Genomic DNA, 16989 nt, shown 5'->3' with positions numbered 1-16989 from the left:
AATATGTTGATCTTCTGGTACTGCCATATTGATTATTAAGCACTCTTGTTTGTCCCTTCTAAAGGTTACTATGACCAGCCTTCAGTGCTCTAACACCTTGTCTGTCTGGAAGCTATGGTCCCAGAGGATCTTTGCCTTCCTGTTTTTGTCCATTACCTTTTCCAGTGTATGTTGGTACCAAGCACCTATCACCTTGTATCCATATCTCTGGTAGAGTGGCCAGTGAAAGTCTGGGGCTACCTTGTCATGTCTGTGCTTGTACACTTTCTGCACAAGACTCTCACAAGCACTAACAATGTGAATCCTGCTTTCAACCACGTTCCCACACATTCTGCTGAGGTTCATTGCACTGGCGAGGTATATATCTCTTTCCACTGAGTCGGTATTCAATGCCTGAGCCTGGGCAGTGATGATTAGGCTTTCAGTATTCTTTTTTAAGTCAGCCTTGCTCAGCTACCTCCACGATGCTTCCTGGTCCTTTAAGTTGTTAGTTTCATGGTAGAACTGACCACGTAATTCCGTGTGGAGAAGAGTTTCTTTTCTCTCTCTCTCTATCTCTCTCTCTCTCTCTCTCTCTCTCTCTCTCTCTCTCTCTCTCTCTCTCTCTCTCTGTCTCTCTCTCTCTCTCTCTCTCTCTCTCTCTCTCTCTCTCTCTCTCTCTCTCTCTCTCTCTCTCTCTCTCTCTTCTCTCTCTCTCTCTCTCTCTCTCTCTCTCTCTCTCTCCATCCATCCATCCATCCATGATCAGAATTCATTACCATTCTCAACTCCATTGTTAGTAAATCCTTCGGCATTAGCAGCATACTGTAGCAGGTTTTGTTCGTTGTTTACCACATCCACCTTTACATGTCTTCATGTACAGCCTGTATGGAGGGCATCATACATTGTCATCATCTTTCAGGTAGTGAGATCGAGTTGGTCAATCTCTGCTCCTCTCCATATCAGAATGAGGGTTCTACAGCAGACTACAGCAACAGCCCCTGCGTTGATGGCAGTCACAAGGTTCCTTATATTTTCATTCTTTGTATTCAGACATATTTTTATTGGTACATTTATTTATTGGTTTATTTATCTGTTTGACCTTTTCCCTTCTCTTCTTTCCATCTGGTTCCATCCCCTCATGTTTTCTCTGCTCAAATACCTACACTACCAATTTCTTTTCCTCCCTTCTCCCCCCCCCCCGCTCTCTCTCTCTCTCCTTCTCCCTCTCATTTCCATTCCCTTCTCTATAAATATTCTACCCCTTCTGGTTATGTCCTCTCCTCATTAAACTTCCTGACCCATATATAAAGGAATGGATTCCATCAGTTTGTTCATATTTTGAAATATCTTCACTGAGGCAAGTCTTGCATAAGAGATGCATTTCCTTTTAGCCAGTGCGCAATGATCTGAAATGCATGTATTAAATGCATTCAAAATATTATTACTCGGTTTGTCTTTATTATTATACATTATATGACTCTATTCTCGTCCAAGTGGGCCAGTCATAAATCCATTTGCATAAGGATTGGGAGTGGTTTGTTCTCTTTGACTGAGCTTAGAAATTCTGGTTAACATACATTGCTTCTAAGCATAATGGAAAATACATACATACATACAGAGTTTATCAGAAGTTTATCATTTAAATATATGAGCATGTCTAGATGTGTAACTATATGCATGAGAATAGATACATAAAACATACAAATCTGCACATACATACATATATACATACAAAAATACCCTGTTGATGATGTTGAAATTCCAATGAAGGAGCCTTAGATCTAGGTTAGAAACCGGTTCTTTCTCTATTGGCAAGAAATCTTGAAATAAACTGAATAGCGGCATACATACATACGTACAAACATATGTGCATATGTGTGTATGTATGCATGTACATATATATATTTATATACAAATATTAAATGAAATAGAGAATGCAATTGACAATCTAAAAGTTTACATCCCTTTGAAGGAATTGCTTCTTCTTTCGTTTGATTTATATTTATATATATATATAGAGAGAGAGAGTGGTTGTATACTGTCAACTTAACGTGACAGTCCCGTAAAGGTATTACACCACCGGTGTTTAGCCCTAGGAAGCATCGACGATTCCTGTCGGTCTTGACACATTTCCTGTGTCCTTGTGTAATTCCTTTACAGGACTGTCACGTTAAGTTGACAGTATACAACCACTCTATCGCTCCACCACCTTACATATCTCTATGAGATATTTAGAAATTTAATATTTCTGATTATATATATCATCATCATTATCATCATCATCATCATTATCGTTTAACGTCCGCTTTCCATGCTGGTTGGACGGTTTGACTGAGGATTGGTGAGCCAGAAGCTGATCAGACAGTGTTTCTACAGCTGGAAGACCTTCCTAACACCAACCACTCCAAGAGTGTAGTGGGTGCTTTTTATGTGCCACTGGCATGAGGGCCAGTCAGGCAGTTCTGGCAATGACCACGTTCAAAAGGTGTTTTTACGTGCTACTTGCACAGGAGCCAGTCCGCCAACACTGGCAACAACCACACTTTAATGTTGTTTTTCACATGCCTCCAGCACGTGTGCCAGTAAGGCAATGCTGGCTTTGATCACACTTGAATGGTGCTTTTCACGTGTCACTGGCACGGGAGTCAATCTGTAGCCCTGGCAATGATCATGCTCAGATGTGCTTCTAACGTTTCACTTGCATGAGTGCCAATCAGGCGGTACTGTCATCAGCCACATCAGCAATTTTGATTTGTTTACACTTGCCTCAATAGGTCTTTGCCAGCAAAGTTCATTGTCCAGTGAATGAGGGGCGAGAAATAAGATCATAATCATCCGAGTTCGAAATCACGGGATAAGGATACATCTGTTTACTTCATTTTGTGAGTTTATCTCACCATAGAAAGCTGCTTTAGCTTGCTTGCTTGCTCATATTCCATCAATTTCATGAGGTTAGTGCTCTATGTGGCTATTCAAGACGTTTTTGACTCTCATTTCTAACAATTGCTGCTACTGTGTGTGTGTGTGTGTTGCAGTGCTAAGTAGCAATAATAATATGGTAACTAATATTATAAGTGATAGTTTTATTTCAAGTCACCTAGCCAAAGATAAGAGCAAGAGAAGGAGAGAGAGAGAGCAAGAGAGAGAGAGAGAGAGAGAGAGATACAGAGACAGAGAGAGAGAGTGATCAAGAATGAGGGCAGAAAGAGGTTTGTTGCTGTAGAGGAGATTCATGACTACTCAGCCAAAGAGTACCATTTACGTTGGAGCTGCTGCTGCTGCTGCTGCATACCAGTAAGAACAGGATATAATGTGTTTCCCAGTTCCAATGATGTTATTTGATACTAGCAAATACTAAATGTTGTTGATTTGTTTATTGATTAAGTTTGACTGTTGATGAAGCATATAATTGGATGTGGTTATACAAATGAATTATTAATGAAAAACTTTACTTCTTACTTATGAAAACATTGTAATAAATTATTGAAAAAAGTCATGGGATTATTTCATATCTACAATTTAACATTTTAAGCTCCATGTAGCATTATATTACTCTAATTAAACCATTAATTGGATGATTATTGCCTGACTGCATTTTGTATGTGGAATATATGATAGAAGTGGAAAATACTGTGTGTTTGGAGCAATTAACAGTTGACCCGTTTGTTTTCCTTTGTGTCTGTCACCACCTATACTCCCATTTTAGTTCTACTTGGTCTTTGAACTGTGACGGGTCAGCTGTTGGGCACAGCACATGTGTTAGTTGGATGGTGTAATTATTTAGAGTAGAATTTTCTTTGCATTAATCATAATTTTAATTTTTAGCATTTTATCATTAATTTGATGTTTTATTAGTGTACTGTCTGTTTAAAAGTCATTAATAAAGCATAACGAGCATTGGGTTCTAATAATTTTTTCATTACTGGTTCTTTATCTAAGATGACTTTCTCTGCAGCTGTTGGTTGGGAAGGCTACATATTATCATGATATATGAGAAAATTTTTCTATTACATGTTTGTTTTTATTGTTATTTCTCTTAATTTGCAAGCAGTATTTATTTTCTGTACTGTTACCAGTGTTGGGTTACATAATGCTGCGTGGTATTGAAACCATAATGATTTCCAGTTGACCAGCTGATGATGAGCTGTTTGTACATTCCCTTTTATGCTCATTCTTTTGTGTAATCTTATGGTCTTCAACATTTCAATGATATGAACAATTGTATTTCTAGATGTCACGGGAGTCTTCCAATGCCTGCAGGCTTTGCTTGGCAGAGAAAAGAACTCTTCTAAAGAATTCTCTTCACTTGAACACATGTGATTGGTTACCTATGGCTACAACATCATCATTTTGCATCCTCCTTTCATGCTGGCATGGGTTAGATGGTTTGACAGGAACTGGCCAGGCAGGAGCCTGTGACATGCTTCTATGTCTGCTTTGGCATGGTTTTTATGCCTGAATTCCCTTCCTAACACCAGCCAACACACTGAGTGGACTGAGTGATTTTTATGTGGCAAAAGCACAGGTGAGGTCAGTTTTGGCATGTTGTTTTGCAACTGGATGCCCTTCCAAATGCCAACCACTTCACTATGGACTGGATGTCTTTTAAGAGGTACCTGCACTGGCAGGGTCACCTAGTAACTTTGCAAGACAAGGAATCTATGAGAGCGGAGGGGGCATTGGAGGAGGTAATCTTGTGTCAGATGGTGAAAGATTAGAATGTGGCAGAGAGACAGAAACAGATGTCTTGCTGCAGAAGAGATCCATGGGTACCCAGCCAGAGAGAGGAAGAGAGAGAGAGAGAGCAGGAGAGAAAGTGAGGGGGAGAAAGAGCGCGAGAGTTAGCAAGAATGAGGTGTGTTGCTGTAAAGGAAATACATGGTCACCTAGCCAAAGATAAGAGCAGAAGGAGAGGGAGAGAGATACAGAGACAGAGAGAGAGAGTGATCAAGAATGAGGGCAGAAAGAGGGCAGAAAGAGATTCATGACTACTCAGCCAAAGGGCAGAGCAAAGGAAAGAGAGAGAGAGAGAGACAGAAAGAGAGAGAGTGGGAGACAGTAAGAATAGGAGAATGCCAGGATATACTCACAAGGAACAGGGATCAGGACATAGATGGGATGGTAGTAGAGTAAGGAAAAGAGAGATGAATGGTGGCAGGTGCTGGCAGGGTATCCCAAGGATTCATGAGTCAGGAGTGAGAGTGGGGAATGCTACGACTGGTGAGAACCTAGGTATGTAGAGGGGAGGGGATGAGAAAGCAGTGATACAGTGACCAAGGTAGTGAGGACTGGATTGGGGTGTGGGAAATAATAATAGAGTATGAAGAGGAAATGTGAAGAAGAGAAGAGAAAGAGTTTGGGAAGGGGGGATGTAGTTTGGTTTGTTGGGGTAGGGTGTGTGAAAGTTTTATTGTTACGTATGGGTGGGACACAACGCTTCTAGAACTCAGGTTCACTGATATAGGTATGCCTTCTCTAGAACCTTATATCACCAGACATTTTGGTCCAGTGACATTTCCTCCATGTGCCCCAACATCCTGAGCTCAGTCCTCACCACTTCATCCCATGTCTTCCTGGGTCTCTCTCTTCCACAGGTGCCATCCACTTTCAGAGACCAGCACTTCTTTACACAGCTGTCTCCATTCATGCGCATCACATGTCCAAACCAACAAAGTCTTCTCCCTTGCATGCTGCATCTGGTTCCTCTTATGCCAGACTTTTCTCTCAACACATTTACGCTTTGTCGTTCATGCACATTGACACTGCACATCAAGCAGAGCATACTGCCTTCATTTATCTCTAGTTTATACATGTCCTCTCCATTCAGAGCCCATGTCTCTCTACCATGGAGTATAGCCGTTCATACACAAGTATCATACAATCTACCTTTCTCTCTGAGAGAGTTCTTTTGTTGCCAACAGAGGTAACAGCTCTCTGATCTTTACTTATCCTACTCATATTCTAAAAACAATATTATCAGAGCATCCACCCCCATTGCTAATTTGATCACCTAAGTAACAGAAACTATTTACTACCTCAAGAGAGCCTCCTGGGAATTTGAGAGTGCTCTTAGTGCCCATTGTTCCCGCACATCTGCCACACATGAAGATGACCTTATTTGTTAATCTACCTGTGATTCCACTGCATCTGTTATGTGTCCATACTTACACCGGGTGCAGCAAATGGAATTACTTCCCACTCCTTTCCTACAAATTGAGCAGGGCCAATTTACCTGATGGAATTAGTCTTATCTGCTTTCTGCTAACAACTTTGGTCTTAGCTAGGTTAACTTTAAGGCCTTTTGATTCTAGGTTTTGCTTCCATACCTGGAATTTCTTCTCCAATTCTGCTACAGATTCTGCGATAGGAGCAAGGTCATCAGTGTATAGTAGTTCCCATGGGTATTCACTTTTGAATTCTTCTGTTATGTCCTGGAGGATTTTCCCTGTCTTCATATCCTTAATTGCCTTATGTATTATACTGCTATCAACTCTGATGGCCAGTCTTCCACTTCATTTGATATTTGAAAGATTCTCCTTCTCCAATTTATTTTCCACATTTAGTAATCTTCCATGCACCTTTCTTCTCTGAGACACTGAGTGCAAGCATAACATTATCCATTCACGCATATTTCTCACCGACTACATCTCTATTCTCTCTGACACACTCCTTTGCAATCTAGAACACTTCACACCTCTGATCCTAATGCTTTAGAACATTGACAAATCTCTTACCTTCTTGTACCTTTTGCTCATGATTATAAATGCTTTTGACAACAGTATTTCCTATCACCACAGCATTTAATACACCCAACTTTACATATAAAAACGCATACTCATATGCATATACATATCCACTGATGGGTTTAAGACTGGATGTCCATCCTGTCCCCTCATTTCACCTACCCCTACACACAAAACCATCTTCCACACTACCTCTGCCCAAACTTCACTTTGCTGGCAGTTTCCCCTCACTCAAGCATTTTGAGTGAGAGACATAACTCTTGATGAATTCCCTTCAAAGTTTCCCCTGTGGGTTCATTCCAGTTTTTCACAGCACCTACAAACTAGATATGACATTTGCTTACTTCCAGTGGCAGAGATCTGTCACCATTCATTCCATACAGACCCCTCAAATGATGATTGCCTTAGGTAATCAGTCACCTAATTACTTAGTTTATGTGCAAAACCTGTTTGTAAAATCATCAGGAATGGATCTATGCTATGGTATAAGATTAATATACCCACTATGTTGATACATATATGAGTGCCTGTTTTCCATAATTTACAGATTCTTAGAAGACTATAACTGTAATAATTGTTTGATATTCTGCTCTATCATCTCCTTTCATTTTGGTAATCAATTCTTTGGCATCTGCTTAGACTAGTAAGAATAGCATGTTGACTTTCTAAATTTTGATTTTGTTGTTAGACAAAAGACTGTTATTTGTACTACTATGAAGATTGTGAAAAAATGGTCTTTTCTGAGATGTAGAAAGATGCCAAGTATTTATTGAAGTTGCTATGGACATTGACATATACTTTACAGAATCTGATTATTTTTAAGATCTGATTTTGTTTTGGTTATATCTTGAATGATAGATTCCTACACATCTTGGATACAAATTTATCATCTACAGAACATCCTTCTAACACAATCTTTCATTTTTACTAACATAAAATTCTTGTAACACTCCCGATCAAGAATTGCAATGTCTTATCCCTTCTTCAGTTTTGCTTATCCACTTCTATACAATATTCTGTTTTCAGAGAAAAGTAACATTTATTTTCATCTTATTGCCAAAGTGTGCAAGTAGACAGGATAAAGAGTTAGAGGTGGTAAGAATCTAGTTCAGATGATCAGAGTCATTTGTAGAACTGATAGAGTCAGAAAGAAGTGACTGGGCTGTTTTGGACCATTGCCAATCATTTCGATGGCTGTTTAGGTGTATAACAGCAGGAACAGCATCTGTTATGGGATTAGGGATCTTATGTGAGCTTTGATAATCAGAGGTTAAGTATTTTCTTGCTTGAGGAAGCAAGCTAAACTTTGAAATGTAATTTTAGTAAATCTTATGTGGGTTCGCAGGAAAGATCAGCAGTGATAGCCTGAGAATTTGTAATGTCTTTGAGGGGTTTTATTGCATGTTTTCCAGTTAACAGTGGGGGGGGTGCATGAATTTTATGTGCAAGTAATTGTGTCATTAGGCTTTTGAAGTAACTAGTTTTAGATGACCAATACCCTGTTCCATGATGTTGTAGAAGTCTTTGTTCATGGAGGTAATGCAGTTTTTATGTGTGTAATTTGCATTCAGATGATAACCTGTGTTTGGAAAATTAAGGATATGGATCGGTATTGTGACATAGAATGTAACAAATGAAAGAAAGCAGAGCATTAAAGCACTGGAGCAACACTGTGCTGGACATTGCCAAATCTTTGAGCACACTCATACTGACAGTGTGTGTGTGTGTGTATGTGTGTGTGTGTGTGTGTGTGTGTGTGTGTGTGAGAGAGAGAGAGAGCAAGAGAGTGGATGATGTTCAATGAAATTTCAGTTAATCTCAACTTTTTTATGGGACAGATATCGTTGAGAAAAGAGTAAATAATTCAATAACTTAAATATCCTCAGGTGTCACTAGATTAACTTACACTGGTGTTTTAAGAATTTCTTCTTCAATTTAACTTTCGAGCATGATACCTTAAGAACCCTATATTTCTAAATGCATCTATCGAAGAGAAGGATACAACATGAATATATGAAGTTGTTACATTAATTCCTCCTGGGTCAACAACTTGACGAGGTGAATATTTGTGATTTAGCACCCTAGTAGATATTATGAAAATTATTGTTAGACTTGCATAGAACAAATCAAATATTCAATGAGAATAAAACAGCAAGTTGTACAAACGAAAGGTAAATTACAATATGAAAGTTTGGAGGAAAACGTTAGACTAACAAATGAAATATAAATGAGATGAAGTGCTTTGTTTAAATGGTTTGAACAGGTTAATAATGTAAATATAGAAGTTTGATCATATTGAATGATAAACACTGCAAGCATGACGTGGCGCTCACAGTTTAGCTTAAAATGATATTATCAGTTGCTGGAATTAGTAGACTGTGAAAAGAAATAACCAATCACAAATATTTTCTGATTACACTAAGACTATCACTCTCTATTAATAGAGTAACAGACTTAAGGCTATTCCCCCTAGAGACATTTTCTACTCTATCTAATAAATTGATTACATTTTAGGGGAATTTTCTATACACATCTACACACACACACACATGAATAGATACATTTACATGTCCACGGTCACATGCACACAAACATACATACACATGTATATTTGTACATTCATGTGTGTATACCAAACATGTCTCTTTAATTGTTAATCTATACATATATATATACACATACATACAAACACAGTATATACACATAAAGCTCTCTTGCATTTTTTTGCAGAAGAAAAACAATAGAATTTCATTTTGGATGTTTGTAGAATATGATGTATGGGAGAAATCAGGATTACATGTGCAAACCCCACCTGCATACAATTAGCCCTTCAGTCAACCATACATGTCAGCTGACATGTATAATCAAGTGTAGTGCTCCTCAAATGAAACCCTCATAATTACAAACAATGTGACCCAAAAAATAGATTACGCAGTTAAAATTTTAAAGTGTATATTTGCAAGTGTATGTGCATGAGTTATACACACACACGTATATATATTTTCTGTAGTTTCAGCTCAGAGCTGCAGCCATACTGATGTACTGCCGTTTTGCTACACTTATTACTGAGAGCCTCCTCCAATATGTGGCGCTTGGTGAAAAATGCAGTTTAATGTAACTACCCTCATTTGCACCTCTTGCCGTGAGCTAGGTTTATCTGGGACTCTCGACAGGAAAAGGTCCAGCTTTGATTTAAAAACCCCTACATCTACTTTGTACAGATTCCTCAGGCTCTTTGGGAGAATATTAAAAAGCTGTGGGCCCCTGAAACCTAGGCTGTTGCAGTAACTGGTCCTGAAGTGCGATGGCTTTACTGGGATCTTTGGCACTATGCAGTGTTGTCCCGTTCTGGCATTGGTATAGCTTTCGATGCCAAAATTTGGCACAATTCCTTCCAGATGTATATTACTGTATACCTCTCCCACCTTCTCTCCAGGAAGTAGAGTCTTAGCTGCTTCAGCCTTTCCTAGTAGCTGAGCAGTTGCAAAGAGACGATCTTCTTTATTAATCTTCTCTGGATTGCTCCAAGGTCCACTGTTAATTTCACACTGTTGGGTGACCATAGCTCTGAGCAGTAATCCAGGTGGCTGAGGACGAGTGTCCGCCAGAGGACCATCATGGTTTCCTTACCTCTGGTTTTGAATGTTCTCAGGATCCATCCAGTCAGTTATCTGCACTTTGTCACCATCCTGGTAATGTGCACTTGGAAAGAGGTATCATCACTCATGTCGATACCCAGGTCCCTCACAGACTTAGGCTCTGGGATTGAAATTCCCTGTGGACCAGTGTACCCTGTAAGTTTCGTATTCAGTTTTGGATGCTGGTAGGGCAGGGCTTGGAATTTTTCAGCATTAAACTGCATATTATTATCCTCAGCCCATCTGTAAATTGAATCCAACTCCTGCTGCAGGTGTGCAACATCGCTGGGGTTCTGTATTTTCTGTGAGACTTTCGTATCATCTGCATAGCTTGCAAGGGTGGCTATCCAGGCACTTGAGGACATATCTGAGAGGGCCACTATAAAAAGCAGTGGTCCCACACTCCAAGTTTTCCAGCTATGCCAAGATCAAGCAGTTTGTGGCATATCATACCATGATCCACTTTGTCAAAAGCTTTTGCAAAATCAAGTTACATTACGTCCACATTTGAGTTGTTGAGTAACTGCCTTAACACCCAGTCATAATGTTGTAAGAGCTGGATCAGGTATCCCCTACATGGTCGAAAGCCATGCTGGGTATCACACAGCGAGTTGTTTTCTTCAAGGAATGTGATTAGTTTCCCTCTGACTATACGTTCCATGACTTTGCTGATGTGTGAAGTCAGAGAGATAGGCCTATAGTTTTTGGCATCTACTCTGCATCCCTCTTTATGGATTGGGCATATTATTCCCTCCTTCACCTTGCTTGGCAGTTTGCCATTTGCAAGATAGCTCTGGAAGAGAATCTGGAGGGGTTTTGCCCTTATATCATAATGCTAAAAATGGAGATCTTCAGCCCTTGCATACATCAGAGAAAACTTGTGCTTTGATATTAGACAACACTCCCTAAATCCCTTTCATTCAGGGGTAGATTTAATCTTTCCTTAGTAAACTTTTTGTGTAGCTAAATTTTCAGCCCACATACTTTGTATGAGCTTATATATTTTTTACATAATTTAAAAATTTTATCCTCTTTTACGCAAGAAAATTCTAGGTAAACTGAAAAAGAGAGAGAAATACGTCTGTGCGTATGTATCATATACTTTAAAGTTTGTGTGGAACACTACCTACACATGCAAGAATATTATACACAACCATATATATTGAAACAAGCACATCAGTAGTTTATGGTTGGCATAAATGAACTTAGACATACATGTGTAACTTCTAAGGAGAATGACAGTAAACATCAATTAACTCTCATGGATGTCAGAAAATTTAAGTGCAAGATTTCCATTCACCACTCCTCCTTTATCATTCTATGACTTCCTTCCTCAGTCTTTCATAAACCAACTCCCAAACACACACATACACATATGCATGCACATGCAAACACATGCACACACATACGCGGTAGGAGACATTAGTACATGGTTTTTCTAGAAAAAAACAAAACACATGCAGACACCAATCAAATAAAACATCTGTGGTTCAAATCACATCAGTGTTGGTTCTTTTTCTGTTTAGAATTGGTACTTGTATCATTTGCCCTCAAATATTAAGGTTTTATTACTTACAAGGGAGGCGGGCTCTTATTTCAAGCAATGCTGGTGCTTACTAGTTCCCTCCGTCACTTTAGTGATGACTGTGTGTGTGTGCGTTTAGGATAAGAAATAGAAAATCCCTGGTACAGTATTAGTTCTATATTTGTGAAAGTGTGTGCGGACAGATTATGGTGTGCTTCCATTTAGTGATGCAGACAAGAAAAAGATGTGGAAGAGTTACCGTGCAAGATTATTGAATGTGAAGAATGAATGGGATAAAGGGAGTCTCCCTCATGTGAACCCAACAGAGGAACCAGCTGTCCTAGTGGACAGCAGAATGGTAGATAAGGCAATTAGGGATATGAAAACAGAGAAAGTCCCTGATCGATCTGGAGTCACTGCTGAGATGCTCAAAATATCTGGTAGGGTAGGGCTAGTCACCCGCATATCTGGTAGGGTAGGGCTAATCACCCACATATCTGGTAGGGTAGGACTAGTCACCCGCATATCTGGTAGGGTAGGGCTAGTCACCCGCATATCTGGTAGGGTAGGGATAGTCACCCGCATAGTTAATCAGGTTATTCAGGAAGGCATAATTATCCAAGGACTTGTGTAGCAGCAATAGAATTAGCTGCTTCAAAGGTAAGGGAGACGACTTAGATAGAAGCAACTATAGTGACATCAAACTCCTGGTCTAGGTGATGAAAATTATGGAGAGAGTTATAGCCCAATTAATTAGGAACAGAATTAGACTAGACAAACTGCAGTTTAGCTTCATTGTGGGGAGGGGCTCTACTAATGCTATTTTCATAGGTAACTGCAAGGGCAGTACTAGCTAAGAATAAATCATTATACTTAGCATCCATTGGTCTAGAGAAAGCCTTTGACAGAGTGCCCCTCTTTAGGATACGGTGGACTCTGAGGGGTATAAGAGTAGACTGTAAAGGCAGTACAGGTCATGTGCAGAAATGCTGTCAGTAAGGTGAGAGTTAACCATGAGTACAGCGAAGAATTTGGTATATAGGTAGGCATTCAAGGTTCATCCCTCAGCCCCCTCTTTTCCATCATTGTCTTTCAGGCCATAACAGTGAAATTCAAGACCAGCAGCCCCTGAGAACTACTATATGTTGATGATCTTGCCCTCATATCAGAGCTAGAAGAGAAATTACAAGTGTGGAAGCAAAACCTGGCGTCTAAGGGCCTTAAGGTTAACTTAGCAAAGACTAAGGTGTTTATAAGCAAGAAAACAGACAGGACCCTACCCACTTCAGGTAGGCAGCCCTACTCAATTTATAGGAAAGGTGTTGATAGGAACTCCATATGGTGTACCAAGTGTAAACTATGGACACACAAGAGATGCAGTGGAATAATAGGAAAATGATCAGAGAAAGTAGTGTTCGTATTGGGAAGATGCACAGGAGCCATAAAAACTAGAGAAACTCAGGAAATTGATTTTCTCAAATGCCCCAGTGGTTCACTGGAGGTAATGAATAATTTGTGCTACCTGGGGGGGACCAAATTAGTTGTGGTGTAGGATGTCCAGAGAGTGTAATAGCTAAAATAAGATTAGGATTGAGGAAATTCAGAGAACCTGTACCTCTGTTGGTAACCAAAGGTTTCTCTGCCCAAGTGAAAGGAAGATTGTATGATGCATGTATATGGACAGCAATGCCACATGGTAGTGAGATCTGGGCCTGGAATGCAGAGGACATGCAAAGATTAGAGAGGAATGAGACTAGTATACTCCACTAGATGTGCAACATAAGTGTAAATGTGTGACAGAGTGTTTGTGTATTGAGAGAAAAGTTGTGCATAACAAGAATTGAATGCTGTGTGTAACGGAGAAGAATGCACTGGCCTGGTCATGTGATGCAGATGGATCCTGATAAAGCATTCCATAAAGAAGTGCTTATCTCTCAAGGTAAATGAAACACATGGAAGAGAGAAACCCAGGAAAACATGGGATGAAGTACTGAAGGATGACCTCAGGACACTGAACCTTTCAGATGAGATGACAAAGGACCAAGACCCACACTCCACAGTGGAAGTGTTATCCCCCACCCCCACCCCTAGTGAAGAGGATTGGTCTGCAAGTGTCCTGTGCCAGTGCATCCTAAAGAGCACACATGCTAGCGCCAAATAAAAGAGCTTGTTCAGTGTCACATTAAAAGCACCCAGTCTGCACTTTGTAAAGTGGTTGGCATGTTATGAAGGGCATCCAGCTGTAGAAACCATGCCAAATCTGACTGGAACATTGTGCAGCTCTGCAGCTTGCTACCTCTGATCAAACGTCCAGCCGATGCCAGCATGGAAAATGGATGTTGAATGATGATGATGATCTATATTGAATAAAAATCTGTGAATTTTCATGTGGTAAATTATATTGAAAACAGACAAGAAAATGCATTGAAATCTTCGTGATATAACTTTATGAAATATTATGTATATTATGAATCTACAGGTTTCACTTTCTTTTTAATATAACTTGATGATTTTTTTAATTAATGTTGCTATAATTTTTATGATTTCATAATGAGCTGTTGGATGTTCTAATTTCATAAATAAATGTTCTCGTGACAGAGGTTGTAAAATATTGTTGTTAGCAGTTAACAAAGGATCAAATATTTGGAATATTCACTTTTACAGTTAATAATAGTAATAAATATACATGCAATCAAAAGAAATTAAATGTAAATATAATAATTAAGATTAATTGATTGAATATAAATGTAATTAAGATTGAATCTGCATATGTGAATATGGTCAATGTTTTTCATGGAATACAAACACCTTATTTATCTGCTGTTGTTAAAACATTTCATTACTACAATAGAAAAAATCTTGAAGTTGGTTGATAATTTCCAGCAGAAATATCTGTAAGTTCACTGTGCGATATTTACCAGTAACTGGGAAATCGAATTTGCTCTCCATGCAATGTCATGCATTTCTGTTTGTCCTATGTAATTTTCTCCCTGTTCTGAACCTATTATTATATAAACTAGAATACATGATGCACAGGAAGATGTTCTTTTTTTGAAGTAGTTGGAAAATAAAATGCTGGCAACCTTTCTTCATGGTTTTCTTTGACCTTCCTGACATAGGTTTCAAGGATAGGATCCCAAAACGATAAAGTTTAACCAGCCCAAGGAAGTTACCATTAAAAACACTGACATTCAGATAAGAGGGAATTCAAACAGATTTCTCATTCAAACTCTCTCTATATGAAATTTGTAGTCATTACTATATTTATGTTCAGGAATTAAAAAAATTTTTCTATGGCAGACCTTTTATTTATTTATTTTTTTTTTCAAGGCTTTGTCCTTTTTTCCAAAATTTTCGATCAGCTGATATTATTGAAATTCTACCATATGTAAAGCGTTGATAAACAAAATATATTTTGTTTGTTTACGCCCCACACTAGCCAAGCCATCTTGAACATTTTCTTTATTGGGATCCCTATAAAGATACCAAAAGGAAATGACTGCTGATGCTTTTGCATGTTTGGGGCAAGAGAATATGCCTCTTCTTTATACATTTTCAATGTTTTTTGTTGTTTTTTACTATTTACTATCGCAATGCTTCAAATTATTGAAATGGGAAATGTCTATTGATACCACTTCCACAGACGTAGATATGTCTCAGTAATGCAGAGTTACAAAGAAGAGATATTATAAATAAATTCCTACAAAATTCTTAGCACTTTTTAAAACAACATAGGAAATGACTCCAATAATATCAGCTTACATATTGCACATGAGAAATTCTTGTGTGTTTGTGTGTTTGTGCATGTGGTTGGGTGGTTAAGGTGTTGTACTCATGGTCATAAGATTGTGGTTTCATTTTCTGGACTGAGCAATGTGTTGTGTTCTTGAGCAAACACTTTGCTCAATTCCACATTGCTCAATTCCTCTCAGCTGTCAAAAATGAGCAATTGTGCAATGGACCAGAATCCCATCCAGCTGGGGGATGCTACAGAATTAATACATTAATACAACTAGTGGGAACCGTGAATATTTGACAGAATTAATGGTAAACCTATTGGGTTATTTCTGAAAACTTCATCCAAAAAACCTGAAAGTGTAGCCTGTGTTGTGTCTGTATGGGGAGATAGTTGCTCATCTGCTCATTATTGTAAAGTGAAAGAAATTGGAATTTGTTGATTAATTCATTTTATATATACGCTTAATATACTTTATGAACAATTTCATAGACTTAATACACAGCGCTCATAAAATAATATTCACTCTTACTTTTCCATTTTTTCCATAAACAAAAATATCCTGTACATATGATACAACCTTTAGTTAAATTGTCTGCCATGTAAATAAGCATGAGTATCTCACGGAATTGCACTAAAGCGCATGCGTTAAGTGATAAGTGATATAAAAACACTTAGTTCAATTTAAAATAATACACTTTTCACTATCCAATCCCCACATCCACCACAACCACCTTTTTCTCTCTCCCTCTCCCTCCCACTCTCTCTCTTCCCTTTTTCTCTGCCTTTCTTCAACTTCACCATCAGAACATCACCTTCTAAAATTATTACATTCCTCCTATCTCACATCATGGATGCTTCTCTCTCTGTCTTTTTATCTCTCTCTTTCACCCTCTTTCTGCCTCACTCATTGCATTGTCCTCTTTTTCTCTTTCCTTTTTCTTCTCTCTTTTCCCTTTAATCACATGAAAGCATTACAATTATGTTCCCTCTACCTCACATCGTTGATGCTTCTCCCTCCCTCTTTTTCTCTAATAATGTGAAAGCATTACCAACAGGCTAAGTAATGCAATAACAAACAGAATTATCATAAGACAATAATGGTGATGATGATGATGGCTTCTACTATGTATTTTTTTTAGCTCTGTTTTTATATACAGTTGATCACTTCTAAATTGACTCAGGTAAATGTTTCAGTGATGAGTCCTTGTAAGATTGAATTATGCCTTTAAACACTTGAGTTCAATATTCAAACAGCTTTGTCCTTATTTTCCAAAAATTTCAATCAGCTGATATTATTGAAATTATCTCCCTTGCATTTCTGCTTTTAGATTTTGACTGTTGCTAAAGTTTATTTTAATCAAT

At 38.5% G+C, this 16989-nt stretch overlaps 1 long non-coding RNA gene across 1 annotated transcript; it reads left to right on the top strand.

Annotated features, from left to right (window-relative positions):
- The first annotated feature begins 596 nt into the window (after window positions 1-596).
- Window positions 597-13591, top strand: LOC118763391. The gene is made up of 3 exons (XR_004999142.1): window positions 597-611; window positions 2439-2441; window positions 13537-13591. It is a non-coding gene; the product is annotated as an uncharacterized LOC118763391 (long non-coding RNA).
- Window positions 13592-16989: the final 3398 nt, after the last annotated feature.

The sequence above is a fragment of the Octopus sinensis genome, linkage group LG5 (assembly GCF_006345805.1).
Source record: "Octopus sinensis linkage group LG5, ASM634580v1, whole genome shotgun sequence".
Taxonomy (NCBI): Eukaryota; Metazoa; Mollusca; class Cephalopoda; order Octopoda; family Octopodidae; genus Octopus; species Octopus sinensis.
Note: the sequence above shows the minus strand (reverse complement) of the source record. Positions and strands in the feature narration are given on the sequence as shown.